Source organism: Rattus rattus, chromosome 11, assembly GCF_011064425.1.
Source record: "Rattus rattus isolate New Zealand chromosome 11, Rrattus_CSIRO_v1, whole genome shotgun sequence".
NCBI classification, from domain to species: domain Eukaryota; kingdom Metazoa; phylum Chordata; class Mammalia; order Rodentia; family Muridae; genus Rattus; species Rattus rattus.
The window spans coordinates 36,229,761-36,248,388 of NC_046164.1; positions in this window are offsets into that span (position 1 = coordinate 36,229,761).

The window sequence follows — 18,628 nt, forward strand, 5'->3', positions numbered from 1 at the left end:
TATGACTTATAAGTCCTTAAAACCAGTATAAAATTTAAAGGTAAAGTCTAGTGTCAAGTGACGGATCAAAGTTTAAGGGCTTTGATGCTATTGCAGAGGATCATGATTCAGTTCCAAACAACATGGCAGCTAATAAACATCCGTGCATGTCAGGAGACATAAGATTTATCCTCCCTCCATGGCATCATTCACATGAAATAAAAACAAATATAGCTTTAAAAGTAAAACTTAATTACAGAATTAATAACATTGTAAAAATGTTGAGAACTGTATACATGCCCCTCTGTGCCTGAATCCTGGTGGGAGAGAGCTTATATCCCAGGTGACCTGACTAATCTGGGTGCATGGGTAAAATCGCCAGTACTGCTCCAAGGGACCCACCTGCTACCCACTGGACACCGAAGCCAAGGAGCAGCCTGAGTCAGGATCCTATCAGTTTCTATGGGCACCCACAGCTGACCCTGTGCCACAGCTCTCTGTACGTGGATTCCGCGGGAAGAGAGGTGGTCTCCCAAGAGTACTGGCACATACACTTCCAGGAAAGTCAAGACACTGTCAAAGACAGAAAGACCAGTTACCAACAGAGAAAACCAGATGGCTAGAGGCATGTAAAAGAAAATAAGCAACAGAAACCATCCACCAAGATGAACTCTCAGTGATGAATATCTTTGCTCTAAATTCAAGGACACCCACATTCACTTAGTAAAGAAACTTTACTAAAACTCCAAGCACATATAGTACCTCACACAATAAGAGTAGGAGACTTCAACACCCCTCTCTCATCAATGGACATATCATGGCAAAAGAAATTAAACATAGATAGAGAGAAACTAACAGAAGTTATTAACCAAATGGATTTAGCAGTTATCTATAGAACATTTCATCCTAAAACAAAAGAATATACCTTCTTCTGAGCACCTCATGGGACCTTCTCCAATAATCATATAATCAGTCACAAAACAAGCCTCAGCACATGAAAGAATATTGAAATAATCCCATGTAACCTGTCAGATAACCATGGACTAAGGCTGCCCTTGAGAACAACAACAACAACAACAACAAAAACCAAAAAGCAGAAAATCCACATACACTTTGATGCTGACCAATGATAACTTGGACAAGGAAGAAATAAAGAAATTAATTAAAGAATTTTTAGAATTTAATGCTAAGGAAAGCACAACATACACGAAATTATGAGACAGAATGAAAGCACTGCTAAGATGAAAACTAATAGTTCTGAGGGCCTGGGAAGAAAAACTGTAGAGAGCAAACACTAACAGCTTGACAGCACACCTGAAAGCTCTAGAACAAAACGAAGCAAATCCATGCAAGATGAATAGACAGCGGGAAATAATCAAACTCAGAGCTGAAATCCACCAAGTAGGAACGAAAAGAACTACACGAAGAGTCAACAAAACCAGGACCTGGTTCTTTGAGAAAAATCAACAAGATGGATATATATATATATATATATATATATATATATATATATATATATATATATATATATATTTAGCCAGACTAACCAGAGAGCACAGAGACAGTATCCAAATCAAAAAGGGAGACATAAAAACAGAAACTGAGAAAATCAAAAATAAATGATCAGATCTGACTACCAAACCCTATACTCAACAAAACTGGAAGAGCTAGATGGAATGGAAAATTTTCTATACAGATTATCAGTTAACAAAATTAAATCAGAATCAGGTAAACAAACTAAACAGTCCAATAACTCCTAAGAACATAGAAGCAGTTATTAAAAGTCTCCCAACCACAAAAACACCCAGGATTTAGTGCAGAATTTTATCAGATCTTCAAAGAAGACCTAATACCAATAATCTTCAATCTATTCCACAAAATAGAAACAGAAGAAACTCTACCCAATGTGTTCTATGAACACAAGTATGCTTTTATCTAAACCACACAAGAACACAACAGAAAAAGAGAACTTCAGACAAATTTGCCTTGTGAATATAGATGTCAAAATAATAACCACTATCAAAAGAGTATACATTGACAGACCTATGGCTCCAGCTTCATATTGGTATTGTTGATCAGATTTTTTTGTTGTTGCTGGTGATGTTTACATTTTTATTGGATATTTTAAATTTACATTTCAAATGTTTTTCCTGTTCTCAGTTTCCTGGCCATAAGCCCCCATCCCATCCCCCTCCCTTTCTTCTATGAGGGTGTTCTCCCTCTTTAACTACCCCCATTCCCACCCCCCATGACATTCCCCTGCACTTGGGGTTCCAGCCTTGGCAGTAGAAGGCTGTACTTCTCCTTCCATTGGTGCCCAACAAGGCCATCCTCTGCTACATAGCTGGAGCCATAGGTCTGTCCTTGTGTAGTCTTTGGATACTGGCTTAGGGCCTGGGAGCTCTGGTTGGTTGGTGTTGTTCTTATGGGGTTGCAAGTACCTTCAGCTCCTTCAATACTTTCTCTAATTCCTCCAATGGGGACCCCATTCTCAGTTCAGTGGTTTACTCCTAGCATTCACCTCTGTATTTGACATGTTCTTGCTAAGCCTCTCAGGAGACAGCTGTGTCAGGCTTCTGTCAGCATGCATTTCTTGGCTTCATCAATATTATCTAGTTTTGGTGGCTTTATATAAATGGCCTGTATACCCAGGCAGGGCAGGCTCTGAATAGCTATTCCTTCCATCTCTGCTCCAAACTTTGTCTCCATATCTCATCCTATTTTTTGTTCCTTTTAGGAAGGACTGAAGCATCCACACTTTAGTGGTCCTTCTTCTTGAGCTTCATGTGGTCTGTGGATTTTTATCTTGATTAATTCGAGCTTTGAGGCTAATGTCTACTTATCAGTAAGTGCATACCATGTGTGGATTTTTGTGATTGGGTTACCTCGCTCTGAGTATCTTCTAGTTCCATCCATTTGCCTATGAATTTCATGAAGTCATTGCTTTTGATAGCTGAGTAATGTAGATGTACCACATTTTCTGTATCCATTCCTCTGTTGAAGGGCTTCTGGGTTCTTTCCAGCTTCTCATAATTAAATAAGGCTGCTATGAACACAGTAGAACCTGTGTCCTTGTTGTATGTTAGAGCATCATTTGGATATATTCCTAGGAGACGTATAGCTGAATTCTCAGGTAGTACAGTGTCCAATTTTCTGAGGAACCTCCAGACTGATTTCCAGAGTGGTTGTACCAGTTTGCAATCCTACCAACAATGGAGGAGTGTTTCTCTTTCTAATCTAACATTACAGTGTATTGCAATTTAACTAAGGTGCCCTCAAGAATGTGATGGTAAGAGTCTATAACTCAAGTCACAACAAACTTGAGAAATAGACTGTGATGAAATCAAACTGATACAGATGTAGAAGCATTGTACCTACTGGCTGACTTTTATATGTTCATAGTCACTACACAGTTTACTAGAAAGATAGTAATCACCAGTTTTACACAACTGAGGCCCATGGATACTACAATAAATAGTGGCCTGGTAAGATATTTTTACTAGTATGATAGTGGTATAAATATCATGGGGCATCTAACCAATTTCTAATTCGATTTAATACTATTCCTGGTAACGTTAAAGTACAGACTAGATGGGTATAGGCCCTAGGAGATAATTTACTAATATTAAATGGGAATAGTATTAAAATACTCTTACTGACTTCTTGGTATACTCATATATCCCTTAGTCCTGCCTTGAACAGGTGCTATTTGTAGTAAATTTGATGAACATAGAGATCTACAACTGGGCAAGGTATAGAAATAAGAGCTGCAAATTCAACATACATTCCACATCATATCCTCCCAAAGTTCAGGGATGATTGCAAACTAAGAGGAAGATAGAGTTTACTATCCAAAGCCAGTAGGTATCTACAAGGTATCAGTATTTTCTGGACACAACAGGGCTTCTAAACAAAAGAAATTTCAGTGGTTCTGACAGTATTCACAAGACATTTCCAAACCCAAAACATACCAGTTCCCAGCATGGAGGAGGGAAATAACACACAATCTCACCCTTACAAGTGGATCTATTGGCATGTGTTGGCATCTCTGAAGGAAAGACCCTTTTCTTTCTAAGAGTCTCTTCCCTAGTACATTGACTTATGTCCATTGGAAAATTACACTTTCTGCAATATTAAAATAATACATATATTCTTGATGGGATTAATGTTTTAAGACACAATGCTAGTTTGTTGGCTCATCATTCAAGAGCAAATTTTGCTCTTGCTGATGACTAGCATTCAATCCACAGCTCCCAAGTTCTTCCATACTACCCTCAGTATTTATAGTCATGTGAAAGCAAATACACTATGATATTGACTGACATCAACCACTCATAGGATACATATTTAGTTTTGCAAGATACTCAAATATATAAAACAATAAAAAATAATTTTAGAAAGAATACAAGTTGGATAAGTAAGGAGAGTGGTGTGGATCTAGATTTAGGAAGAGCTAGGAGTAGAAGCAAATATGAAAAAAGTGGGCTGCATAAAATTCTAAAAGAAACAATATGATTTCCCAAAATAATTATAGTGCATTGCATAATAAAATATGCTTCATTGCAAATAGGTACTCTGGCTGAGTCTTTATAGAAACTCCAAGTTTCTTAAAAGTATTCCATTGTGTTTTCTGTAAATACTAGTGTTTTATTAGTTTCTGTAAATAATATTTTTGAATAAACTGCTTTATCCTTTTATATTTAGTGCTAACTATAAAGGCTCCCATTTTTTATTTTATTTAAGATAGCAGTAAAAAGTAGAATAGCTAGAGTAAGAATGAGATGTTGAATTTCGTTTTAACCTTGTTAAAACTAGTCCAGGAAAATATACTATGAGTTTGGTTGATTAAATTTTGTACAATTCCTTTATCTTTAAGCAGATGTCGGACGTTCTTTGTCTTTAGACAAGGAGGGTATATTTACTGAAATACAAATTTTGGCATATTCTAAATTTTAATGGGAATTTTCTGTGTTAACAGAGACTTATTCATTATTTTCTGACAATGAAACAACCAGTTACTCATAATATTATTTTAACTCAAACACAGACATATTCTAGGTCTGTAAGTTTCTAAAATGCTTTGCACATTCTTACCCTGTACTTGACTGTTGGATATTTCACTTTAATATTTGTAGTAAACTGCTGTATTTCCCATGCATAGTCTATGCCTTTTTCTATTACTATGTTCCTTTTTTAGTATCTGCGTTGTCTAACTTACAATGATTTTTCAGGAAAAGGGTGAATAAAAATCATAAACTGCTTACAAACAATTTTGTTTAGTGGTTAAGAGAATATTTTCAATATGATATTTTTATAGCATATATCCTTATGTTTTCTGTGAATAATTATTGAGTTTGAACAAATATATGCAGTTTGACAATGAACACCAGAAGCAGGATAGAGATAATTAAAATCAGATTAAATTATCAACTTTACTGTTAAAAATTCACAGAGAAAAACTAAATAAGCAAGTAAGCCCATTCAGTAATATTGCAGTATGGGAGAAGACTGAACACAGCTCCATTGATATAAAAGGAAAGGAAGTCTATAAGCACTTGGCTGAGTTACTTAAACTATAGTAAAGGACATTAGAGACATATTATATGATTATCAAGTGTAGTTGGGATACATCTGTTTCCTAAATTATGCTTATCAGAGCGACCTTAAAACCCTATGCAAAAGAATCTGTGTGTGTGTGTGTGTGTGTGTGTGTGCCTGTGTGTGATCTGTTCCTATCACATCCTTCTTTTCCTTAATCTCTCTTTCTCATTCTCTTCCTCCCTCTCTCTGTCACACACACACACACACACACACACACACACACACACACACACACACACAAATACATGGTTATCTCTTCTTATATTAAGATATTTTCATACATTCTAATCTTGCCTCAAACTCACTTTGTAGCAAAGGACCACGTTAGGCTCCCAATCCTCTACGTCTTCAGTTCCGTAATTTCAGGCATGTCTGATCATGCCTGGCTTACATGGTACTCATAATAGAAACCCAGGATTTGTCACACCAAGCAAGATCATTAACAACTGCGTTGCATATCAAGAAGGCTCTTCAAAATTATCAATTACTGGAGGATTATTCTATAATAAATGCTTCTTCCGTTTTCATGACCATTGAAAAATAATTAAAATTAATTTAAATTTAATTATTTAGAAACCTATAAATAGTAGATATTTATAAGGCAGGTATTCAGGCAAGCCAAACATATAAATTATTCTTCACTTGTCTCTTTTTTCTTACACATATAATTATTATTTTAGATGCAAACCTAAATACAGTGAAAAGTGCAATGTATTTTTAGTTTTTGAGAGACAAAATCTAAGGAGGAAAATGAAGTCATATTTATTGTGTATTCACACGGAGCAAAGTTGTGCCTCAGGCATTTAAATCCTTTCATGTAAACTGGACATGGACCATAATCTTCACAAAAGTAGAGGTTGAAGCAATAGTTCTAAACAAATGGTAGACTTTTCTGTATATTTTTATAAAAATTTTATTTTTCAAAACCTTTTTAAGATATCTACAGCCATTTTCATACAGTGGATTAGGCAATATGAATTGATAAATTAATATTCATGATTATCACATCCAGCATGACAATACTGTGGAAATCTCTTAATTAAATGTACCTTTACTATTCATATATTTTATTTAGAAGTATATGAATAAAGTGAGAGGGTGCAATGGATTTTTAGAAATAAATGTTAACAATTTTGTGATTTTAAAATTTTAAAATTCTACGCACATGAATATTTCACACAGTAATATGTAATATATAAAATACATAATTTATATATAATATATAAAACACATGCAAGGATACTTAGTAGTCACTACTTACATTCACAAATCTCTATTGTACACTATAAACTTGGTTCTTATAACTGTAAGGAATTATGTGAGTTCAAGAGTGTTTATTAATTTAAAAAAATCAGGCAACTGCTCTATTTCTTATAGAGAACTGAGCACATGACCCCAAATGAATCATACTCCTATAATTCTGCTCCTAATTCCATACAGTGAGTTAAGACAAGGAATGAGAATACTTCCCTCACTGTTCTTTTTCTAATGTGAGAGTAAAGAAAGGGATGACCTCTAGTCTAGTTAGCTTAGCCATTGAGAAATTAGATTCACACCACTCTTTATAACCCCAATAGATTTTGTTACAAACTTGGTTTAGATGCCCAAAAGCTTAGAGTTGAGTTCACATTGTGATGTGTTCATTTGTCAAATTAATATACTGCCAAATTCCAGTCATGAGATAACCAAGAGGAAAACTGGTCCAGAGGAAACATGCCATTCTTGATGGTAAAAGATAGAAACTCTAAAATTAGAAGATATTTCTGACTTTGGAAATTCATCACAGTAATGTTACCTCTGCTGCATGTTTGGTGCCACTCTATAGGAGGAAAGCATCAAACACCCAAGGAGCAACAATGGGTGTGGTCATTGTGGACCATGTACTATTTACACTTTTTCTCCACAGAAGCTTTGTGTAGTCTCTAACTATTCACTAATCCAGGATACTCTAAATTTCTCCAGATCCAGTCACTTTTTTTTTCTTTTTTTCAGAGCTGGGGACCGAACTCAGGGCCTTGCGTTTTCTAGGCAAGCGCTCTACCACTGAGCTAAATCCCCACCTCCCCAGTCACTTTTCTATATTGAAGAGCAAGCCCACAAACTGTACTTGGCTTTGATACGTAAAACTTAAATGTTCACAAAATACTATCTAGATGAAGTCCTTCTCTCTATACATTTTGATAATATCATAAACAGACTCAAAATTTTCCTTCAGATTATGCCAAGTCTAACTTTGGGATACTTGCTGTCTCTCTTGTATAAAAGAGAAGGCAAGTCCTTGACTAGAAAAACAATTCTACCTACAGAGCACAATTATTTATGTATTTAGTTATTGTCAAAGGACAATTTAACATGGGTCATTTTTCTGGTCAGCTTGATCCATCCTACAATCACCTTGGTAGAGTCTGAGTTAGGGATAGATTATATTATGATGTTCTGTGGCCATGTCAGTGTGAGAGTGCCTTAATTAATAGCTGCGGGAAGATGCATCAACGGTGGCATACACCCTCCTGAACTGTGTAAATGGAGATATTTGAAGCTGAGCACAGTTAAGTAAACAACTGTGTCTAAATTTCTTTCTTTCTAATTTTGACTATGGATATGATATGACTACCTGTTTGAAGTTCCTGACTTAACTGTCCTGACTTGACTGTAATCCTGTTTATTAAGCTGAAATAAATCTCTTTATCTCTTACATTTTATCAAAATAGCAGAACTGAATCTAGCCCAAGATATACATTTCATATATAGTTGAAAAGTGTTTGGTTCTGAGGTCATAAATCCTAATGGAAATATTTTAAATGGATAAATTAAAATAAAAATTTTTGGTATAAATCCTGAAGTTAGTCACTCAATCCTTCAGTCATGATCACAAATACATGGATGACTGCAGACATCTAAGAATCGCAGATAGCCTCTAAATAGTAGGATCAACCCTGATAACTTCAACTCTCCAGCTATGTACATATCTTTCAAGACTAAGTTGAAACTTCTGCTACATCACAGCACTAGCACATGTTAGAGATTAATGATTCCCTATATGAGATGCTCCTTTTTATCAGTCTAAGGTTCCTCAGAAAATTGGACATTGAACTACCTGAGGACCCAGCTATACCTCTCTTGGGCATATACCCAAAAGATGCCCCAACATATAAAAAAGACACGTGCTCCACTATGTTCATAGAAGCCTTATTTATAATAGCCAGAAGCTGGAAAGAACCCTTATGCCCTTCAACAGAGGAATGGATACAGAAAATGTGCTACATCTATACAATGGAATATTACTCAGCTATCAAAAACAATGACTTTATGAAATTCATAGGCAAATGGGTGGAACTGGAAAATATCATCCTGAGTGAGGTAAACCAATCACAGAAAAACACACATGGTATGCATTCATTGATAAGTGGCTATTAGCCCAAATGCTTGAATTGCCCTAGATGCACAGAACGCATGAAACTCAAGACGGATGATCAAAATGCGAATGCTTCACTCCTTCTTTAAAAGGGGAACAAGAATACCCTTGGCAGGGAATAGGGAGGCAAAGTTTAGAACAGAGGCTGAAGGAACACCCATTCAGAGCCTGCCCCACATGTGGCCCATACATATACAGCCACCAAACTAGACAAGATGGATGAAGCAAAGAAGTGCAGGCCGACAGGAACTGGATGTAGATCTCTCCTGAGAGACACACCCAGAATACAGCAAATACATAGGCGAATGCCAGCAGCAATCCACTGAACTGAGATCGGGACCCCCATTGAAGGAATCAGAGAAAGGACTGGAAGAGCTTGAAGGGGCTCGAAACCTCATATGAACAACAATGCCAACCAACCAGAGCTTCCAGGGACTAAGCCACTACCCAAAGACTATACATGAACTGACCCTGGGCTCCAACCACATAGGTAGCAATGAATAGCCTAGTAAGAGCACCAGTGGAAGGGGAAGTCCTTGGTACTGCCAAGACTGAACCCCCAGTGAACGTGATTGTTGGGGGGAGTGTGGTAATGGGGGGAGGATGGGGAGGGGAAACCCAGATAAAAGGGGAGGGGGAGGGGCTAGGGGGATATTGGCCCAGAAACCGGGAAGGGGAATACTAATCGAAATGTAAATAAGAAATACTCAAGTTAATAAAGATAAAAAAATAATAGAATTTACATCCAAAGCCTATGATGTCAATAGTGTCAAACATCTGTCTGTCTGATGTCCTCTTGAACAAAGAGTACAAAAATGAAGACATATACTGTTTAAGTTCTTATACAAGAATATAACAACCATAAAATTTGTGCTACAATCATAACAAAGCCAAGAATGGGAAAGATAATGACCTGATGAAATCATGAATTTTTAGAATGATTTAGCATATTTGGTTTTATTGGATATATAATTATTTTTAAAATAAGATCATTTTATCTAAATTAATAGTTATGCAATATAATATAATGCACGAACTTAGTTTGGTGATGTGGTCAGTTTGAAAAATAACATCTTTTTTATTGTATTGAATTTCTAGGTAAAATGTATAATATTATATACAATGTCATGTTTAGTATGATATCATAGTAATAATTTAATATACTACCAATAATACCTCCAAAGAAAATGCACTATTACATATTGCATCAGTATAGTATTATACCTGGTTTATCAATAGTATTATATTAATATTTTAATTTAGTGTGATTTGAAAAATATTATAGCCCTTCTTCTTCTCTTCTCTTTTCCCCCCTTTGTCTCCATCACTCCATTTTCCCACAATAAACTTCACCCACATGGACCTGACAAAAAAATTTTATATTGTCAAGATATCACAGATATGTTATAATTTCTTCCATATCATCTGGATTCACATTAAGGGTATAGAATACAGTGGTTCAGTTTAAAATAGTTGAATTAAGTATCAGTTACAACATATCATCTCATTAATTTTTTGGTTTTCTAAGGAATTAAAGTATTCCTACTGTTGTAAGACCCCAAAGTGGCCGTACCTCAGAAGTGGCCGTACCTCAGGAGTGCAATCCACAGATCACAAATTGACAAAGCGACCACTACAATGGCAAGAAGTTTGATGATCCACGTATGTGGGGTTGCTCATCCACATAGGGAAAGGGAACCCCAAAGCCAAAAAGCACACAACTTTTATTCCTTACAGAGGGCAGACTTTAGCAACAGGAATAGCTGGCCTATTCTTATTGGAGGTACACAGGACAAAGGATCTGGTCTGGTATAGGCTGGCCTGCTCAAGGGGTTGTTCTTGGCTTAGTCTGTCTCTTTCCTCATCCAGCCCCGCACCTGGCCTTGGAGAATCACTGGGAAAGGGCTAAGTTGGCAAGTCCCTTAGAAGGTGGAGGAGGAACTGGGTGGCTCAGCAGGGTCGGGATGACATCTTGTGGTTGTTCTCAGGATTTACCACAGGGAGGGGTAAGGGGGTCTTTCCAAGAATCTTTGTTTTGTTCTAACTTATGGTCAGAATAGTCTGGTCATTCTGACTACTAAAACTTTGTCATATCATTAGGCAACCTGTTGTCAGATGTATTTCTCAAAACCTTGTTTTTACAACTTTGCTTCTCATATCTATGAAACTATGAAATTTTATTTCTTAACTACAACTCAAGTTCTTTTCTTCAGATTTCATCGTTTTGAGACCCTTGCTAATTGGCCGTTTTTTGCAATGCTCTATTTTTCTAATACTAATGCCCCCTTCATCAGTTTGCACTTGCAACAGTGCTTCCTGTCAGTTCAGATGCTTCCCTTTTGATACTTTCTATGTCTTTGCAAACATTTTACCATACTTTCAAATAACCTCACCCAAACATCTACTTAATGCTGAGGTCCAGCCACAGTGAGGAGGATCCTGAGAAAGGCAAGAATGGGGAATGGCAGTGATTCAATAATGACTTGGAGTCAGTAGTAAATGCAAGCTGTCAGTTCAGGTACTCTCTCTGTTCCCTGAAGATTCTCATCATTCTTTCCTTTCTGAACAGAGAGCCTGAACTAAGTCTTTTATTTACTAAAGCTATATCATCAAGGCTTTGATCATTGTTAATAAATATCAAAAAATTCTTAAATTTACACAAACTGTATAAATCTCAGATCAATAGTCTCAACTCCCATTTCCTTAGAGCAGAAACTAAATGCAAAATGATCACATTTCCTTATAGGTTTACAGAGCCTGCTCTTTACAAGTTGCTGGGTCACAGCTCTTGTGATTTCCTAGTACAGTAGACAGTAGTCTTTAGTAACTATTTTCAAATAAGAACAAAAAGATTGAGCTGAGAGATTCTCAGGACTCAAAGTGAGGGGCCTGAGAAGAAATACCCAATAGTGGGGAGAGGGAACTTCTAGAGTCCACCTGCAGGAAAAAGACAGGGCATCAAGTAGAAGGATGGGATTGACATCCCACTGTCAGAAAAACTGATGCAGAATTGTTCCTGTCTAAAAGAATTGCAGGGACAAATGTGGGGAAGAGACTGAGGGAAAGGAGGTGCAGTGACCAGCCCAACTTGGCATCCATCTCAAGGGGATGCCCTAGTAGTTGACACTATTACTGATGCTATAGGATACTTACAGACAGGAGTCTAGCATGGCTGTCCTCTGAGAGGGCCAGCAATCACCTGACTGAGGTAGACTCCATTATTTATACTCAATGAAAGGACTGAAGTCAGGAACTCATGTGGTTGAATTAGGGAAAGGTTGGAAGAAGCTGAGGAAGAAGGCAACCCCAGAGAAAGACCAGCAGTCTCAACTAACCTGGCCCCTGAGATCTCTCAGACACTGAGCCACCAAACAGGCATCATACACTAGCTGCTCCCAGGCCCCACACACATATACTGCCTGGTCTGGCCTCAGTGAGGGAAGATGTGCCTAACTCTCAGAGACTTGAGGCCCCAGGGAATGGGGAGGCCTGGCAGGGGCATGAGGTGGGATGGGGGTGCAGACTCCCTCTTGAAGACAGGGGGAGTAGGAATGAGATGTGGAACTCTGGGAGGAAGAATGGGGAGAGGGTAAAGACTAGACTGTAAAAAAAAGTAAAAAAATGATAGAGTAGTAAAATTAAAATGATTCCTCACAAAGTTATAAATTTATGTAAGTAAAGCAGTTAGCTCTAATATCTTTCTAGGCGTTATCATTTCTAATTCTTCAAATAGCTAAGAGAACAAAATACTATTTATGTGCTTCTACATCCTCTTTTAATTCTGTAGTCTTCATTTCCTCATCCTAGCAATTCCATAGCCTTGTGTACTCTCTTCTAGTACTAAATCGTATGTAAATTCCTGTTTTGTTTTTTCTATCCATGCTTTTTCTTCCAGAGAACATCTTAACTCTCTATCCTTGATGTCCCCAAGTTGACCTTGGCTAATTAATGTGTCAGTCATTGTACTGGAGGGTACATATGTCTGCTCATGATTCCAAATTCAAGGCCAAGTCTGATGATGCACTGTTTCTAAAAAGAACCATTTAGGCTTTTATGGTCTCTGTGATTATGCAGTGTAGATCCTTTCCTGTGGCCCTAATGGCCAAGCAGAATGCTTATTCCTCATCCCCCACAGCCTCATGACCATCTCCATTTCCCATTCCTGAGAACCACATATGTTCAGTTATTATGGCGTGATTATCTCTGAGTAATTGCCGGAGGGAGGGAGACAGTGAGTATATTCCCCAGTAAGGAAGATCGAAAGACAAGTAGTAAAAACAACAGATCAGCTTCAGGACAACAGAAACCATCACCACACTTGGGGATCATGGGCATCAATGGCTCAGTGTTGCCCCAGGGGCAGGAACTGTGCCACAGCTTCCCTTACACATCTGTGCCAGACCTGGCAACTCTGTCTATTCTGCTGTGCTCCAATTGTTTTGCAGTGCAACCCAGTTAAGGAAGAAGGAAGAAGAGATAAAGGTATAATGGTTTACTATTTAACATGAAATGAAGGAAGTTGTGTAAATTATCTTGTGTGCAAGGCAAGTTTGTGAATCACAGTGGTGGCAGGTCTCTGAAAGAAGTTCTTGTAGCAGTACTTCATATTTAACGGGAAGTCTATTTGTGTAAGTGATCTGAGGTAGGGACACTACACAGCAGTTTCTGTGAGAATAAACGGTTTGTACATAAAGGTGATTTATAAATTAATGGTAGCAATTTCTAATTGAGGGAGATATCCTACCCAGAACACTCAACAATTATTAAATCTAATGTACTCATGTCTATCTTGTTGCTCAGAGAATCCTGAAAATTATGAAATTCAGTAAGATCACCTGTAGCATGTTAAACATTATTTTATTTTTTATGATTTATTTCTTTTTGTAACAAATGGAAGGAATCAGAGAATTCAAAAATCACAGAAATGTAACTTAGGAGAATATTGTTTGACTATTTAAAACAATCTTCTGTAGTTCTTATTTTGTATATTTCTAATGCAGATATTTGTTGTATGGATTGCGTGGTGCTGTTTGTATTCTGATGTTGATTCTATTTTCTCAAGAGGGGCTGCTCAAGGAGTGGATCAAATACTCAGTACTCAGGTGGTTTCATGTAAACATTCTCCCCAACCTAAATGGCCAAATAAAGGCTAGAGCCTATGATTGTGCAGTGGAAGGGAAAGGTAAGGCTAGAGGATGTATAGAATCGAGGAAGGCTAGGGGACAGTGGAGCGAAAGGACAGAGGAAAAAGTGAAAGGAAGATGGAACAATATGACGTGGCCTAGAGAAGACACAAGTATCAAGGGATCTCTTAGCAGGGGTACAGATTAATGTAGTGGTAGATCTGCTCGATCTCGAGGCAAGCTTATAAACATAATAACTAAGTTGTGTGTTTTCACATGGGCTGATTGGTGTTGGAAGTTTACTGCAACAGATATTTCTACCTGAGTCTGTCCTACTGATTGTTTTATGCAACACGACAGATTTCCCTGAACAATCAATTTGCAATTACTTTAATTAGTTATACACTCATCTATTTGTTATTGTTTTTTGTGGGTATATTGAGTGCTACTTTCTGCAAATTCTTACAGATGTGGTACAGGTAATTGGGCCAGAGGATTATGTCATGTGTCCTTCTTTATTTCTTTCCATGCCAGTACCTTGAGATAGATTCTGACTGAGCCTGGATCTAGACTGTCAGCTATGAGGTCTTACTGCCTTTTCCCCACACAGTGCTGGGTTTATAACAACAAAACTGACATGCAGGCAATCTGGGCATTTTAATTTGATTCTAGGAATTCTGTTTCAGGTCCTCCTGTATATACTGAAAGCATTCATAGGCACTGAGCCATCTCCTAAGATTCAGAGTAGATAACATTTTTTATTATAAATAATTTATTTACAGTTATATGTTTCAGTGTTAATTGTTGTGAATATGTTTCAGTGTTAATTGTTGTGAAAATGTCATAGATATATTTATTTTTTAAATAATTTTATTTGTCTTGGATATTTTAATCTATTTACATTTCATATGTTATTCCATTTTTCTCCTTCCTCAATCCCCCTCCCCACTCCCCCTGCTTCTAAGAGAATGCTCTGATTCCCACCTACCCACTCTAACCTCAACATCCTGGCCTTACCCTACATTGGGGAAACAAGACTTCACAGGACAAAGGGCTTTCCCTCCCATTTATGCTGAACAATGTCATCATCTGCCACATGTGTGACTGGAGTCATGGGTTCCTCCATGCATACTCCATGTATATTAGTTGGTGGTTTAGTCCCTTGAAGCTCTGGTGGGATTTGATCAGTTGATATTGTTGTTCTTCCTACGGTGTTGCAAACCCCTTCAGCTCCTCAGTCTTTCAGTCTTTTCTCTAACTCCTCCATTGAGATCCCATTGTTCAATCCAATGGTTAGCTGCAACCCTCCTCATCTGTATCAGTAGGGCTCTGGCATAGCCTCACAGGAAACACCCATGTCTGGCTCATATCAGTAAGCAATTCTTGGCATCAGCAATAGTGATTGGGTTTGGTGGTTGCATATGGGAAGGATCCTCAGGTGGGGCAGTCTCTGGATGACCTTTTCATCAGTCCTTGCTCTACTCTTTGTCCCTGTATTTCCTCCCATGAGTATTGTGTTTTCCCTTCTAAGAAGGATTGAAGCATCAACATTTTGGTTTTACTTATTCTTGGGCTTCATTTGATCTGTGAATTTTTTCTTAGGTATTCTAAGCTTTTGGACTATTATACACTTATCAGTGAGTGTATACCATTTGTGTTCTTTTGTGACTGGGTTACCTTACACAGAATATTTTCTAGTTCCATCCATTTGTCTATGAATTTCATATAGTCATTGTTTTTAATAGCTGAATAGTACTCCATTGTGTAAATGAACCACACTTTCTGTCTATTCCTCTGTTAAATGACTTCTGGGTTCTTTCCAGCTTCTGGCTATTATAAATAAGGCTGCTATGAACATATTGGAACATGTGTCCTTGTTATATGTTGGAACATCTTTTGAGTGTATGCCCAGGAGTAAGATAGCTGGGTCCTCAGGTAGTTCTATGTCCAATTTTCTGAGGAACCTCCAGATTGATATTCAGAGTGGTTGTACCAGCTTGCAATCCCACCAACAATGGAGGAGTGTTTTTCTTTCTCCACATCCTCACCAGCATCTGCTGTCATAAGACTGTTTGACCTTAGCCACTCTGACTGGACTGAGGTAGAATCTCAGGGTTGTTTTGATTTGCATTTCCCTGATGACTAAGGATGGTGAACATCTTTTTAGTTGTTTCTCAGCCATTTGGTATTCTTCAGTTGAGAATTCTTTGTTTAGCTATTTCCCCTATTTTTAATAGGGTTATTTGATTCTCTGGAGTCTAACTTCTTGAGTTCTTTGTACATATTAGATATTAGCCCTCTATCAGACATAGGATTGGTAGAGACTTTTTCCCAATCTGTTGGTTGCCATTTTGTCCCATTGACAGTGTCCCTTTGCCTTAAAGAAGCTTTGCAATTTTATGAGGTCCCATTTGTCAATTCTTGATCTTAGAGCATAAGCCATTCAAAAATTACAAAAAAAAACAAACAAAAAAACAAACAAAAAAAAAAAAAACACTTTCCCTGTTACTATGTGTTTGAAGTTCTTCACAATTTCTCTTCTATTAATTTTTGTGTATCTGGTTTTATGTGGAGGTCTATGATCCACTTGGACTTGAGCTTAGTACAAGGAGATAAAAATGGGTCAATTTGCATTTTTCTGCATGTTGACCATCAGTTAAACCAGCACCATTTGTTGAAAATGCTGTCATTTCCTATTGGATAGTTTCAGCTCCTTTGTTTAAGATCAAGTAGCCATAGTTGTGTTGGCTCATTTCTGGGTCGTAATTCTATTCCATGGATCAACCTGCTTCTCTGTACCAATACCGTACAGTTTTTAACCCTATTTCTTCGCCATGCATCTTGAGATCAGAGATGGTTATTCTCCCAGAAATCCTTTTATTTCTGAGAATAGTTTTTGATATCCTGGGATTTTTTTGTTTTTTTTGCTTTTCCAAATGAATTTTCAAATTGCTCTTTCTTATTCTATGAAGAAATGAGTTGAAATTTTGATGGGGATTCCATTGTATCTGTAGATTGTTTTTGGCAAGATGGCCATTTTTACTATATTAATCCTGTCAATTCATGAGTATGGAAAGTCTTTCCATCTTCTGAGATCTTTTTTAATTTCTTTCTTCAGAGACTTGAAGTTCTTGTCATACAGATCTTTCACTTTCTTGGTTTGTCCCACCAAGGTATTTTATATTATTTGTAGGTATGTTGAAGGGTGTCATTTTCCTAATTTCTTTCTCAGTCTGTTTATCCTTTGAGTAGAGGAAGGTTACTGATTTGTTTGGTTAATTTTATATCCCCCACTTTGCTGAAGTTGTTTATCAGGCTTAGGAGTTCTCTGGTGGAATTTTTGGGGTCATGTAAGGATACTATCATTTCATCTGCATATAGTGATATTTTGACTTCTATGAAAACTAGAAGATCCTGGACAGATGTTATGAGACTCTAAAAGAACACAAATGACATCCCAGGCTACTATATCCAACAAAACTGTTCATTACCATAGATGGAGAAACCAAGATACTCCATGACAAAACCAAATTTACACAATATCTTTCCACAAATCCAGCCCTACTAAGGATAAGAGAAGAAAAACTCCAACGCAAGGAGGGAAGCTACACATTAATAAAAGCAAGAAAATAGTCTTGCAACAAATCCAAAAGAAGATAGCCACACAAATACAGTTCTATCACTAACAAGAAAAATAACAGGAAACAATCACTATTCCTTAATATTTCTAAACATCAATGGAATCAACACCCCCAAATGATGTAGATTAACCAAGTGGACACTTAAACAAGCCCCAGCAGTTTGCTGCCCAAAGGCTTTACAAAGAGTAAAAGGCTGGGAAAAATTTTTTTCTAAGTAAATGGTCCCAAGAAACAAGCTTAAGTAGGCATTCTAATATTAAATAAAATTGACTTTCAACCAAAAGTTATCAAAAGTTCCTTGCAGTGAGAGCATTCTTGTGAAACCTGCTCCGTCTGGGCATGTTTAATGTCTGAGATCTGTGGGAAAGCCCCTTCTTTGGGCACAGATGGAGACGGGAAGGGTCCTGTCATAGACTGCCTGTGGCTCCTACACCTCGTGTACTCCTGGGGTATCTCTCCTTGGACAGTCAATGGGGATAAAGTGTGGTCTTACCTGTGGGCTGAGTGTTAGGAGGGAGAGTGCTCCTGGCAGATCAGCTCTCTGCAGGCAGGTTTTGTGAACAAGGACTGTGTTAAAGCCACAGCTGTGGGCATAGATGGAGACAAGAAGGGTTCAGTCCCAGGCTGCCCTGTAGCTTCTGAGCCCTATGCTCTCACAGGGTGGTTTCCTGGCAGACAAGCTCTCTGAGGGCAAGTTTTGTGTCCAAGGACTCTGGAACAGTTCTGACTCTGGGTGCAGATGGATACCCAAAGAAAGATACATTTACGTAATACTAAAATACTTGATCAGTAGATATATTTTTTTGAACTTAACATTTAGAAATTTCATGTTATCTATATTTATATTATAATACATGGCCATAAACAAC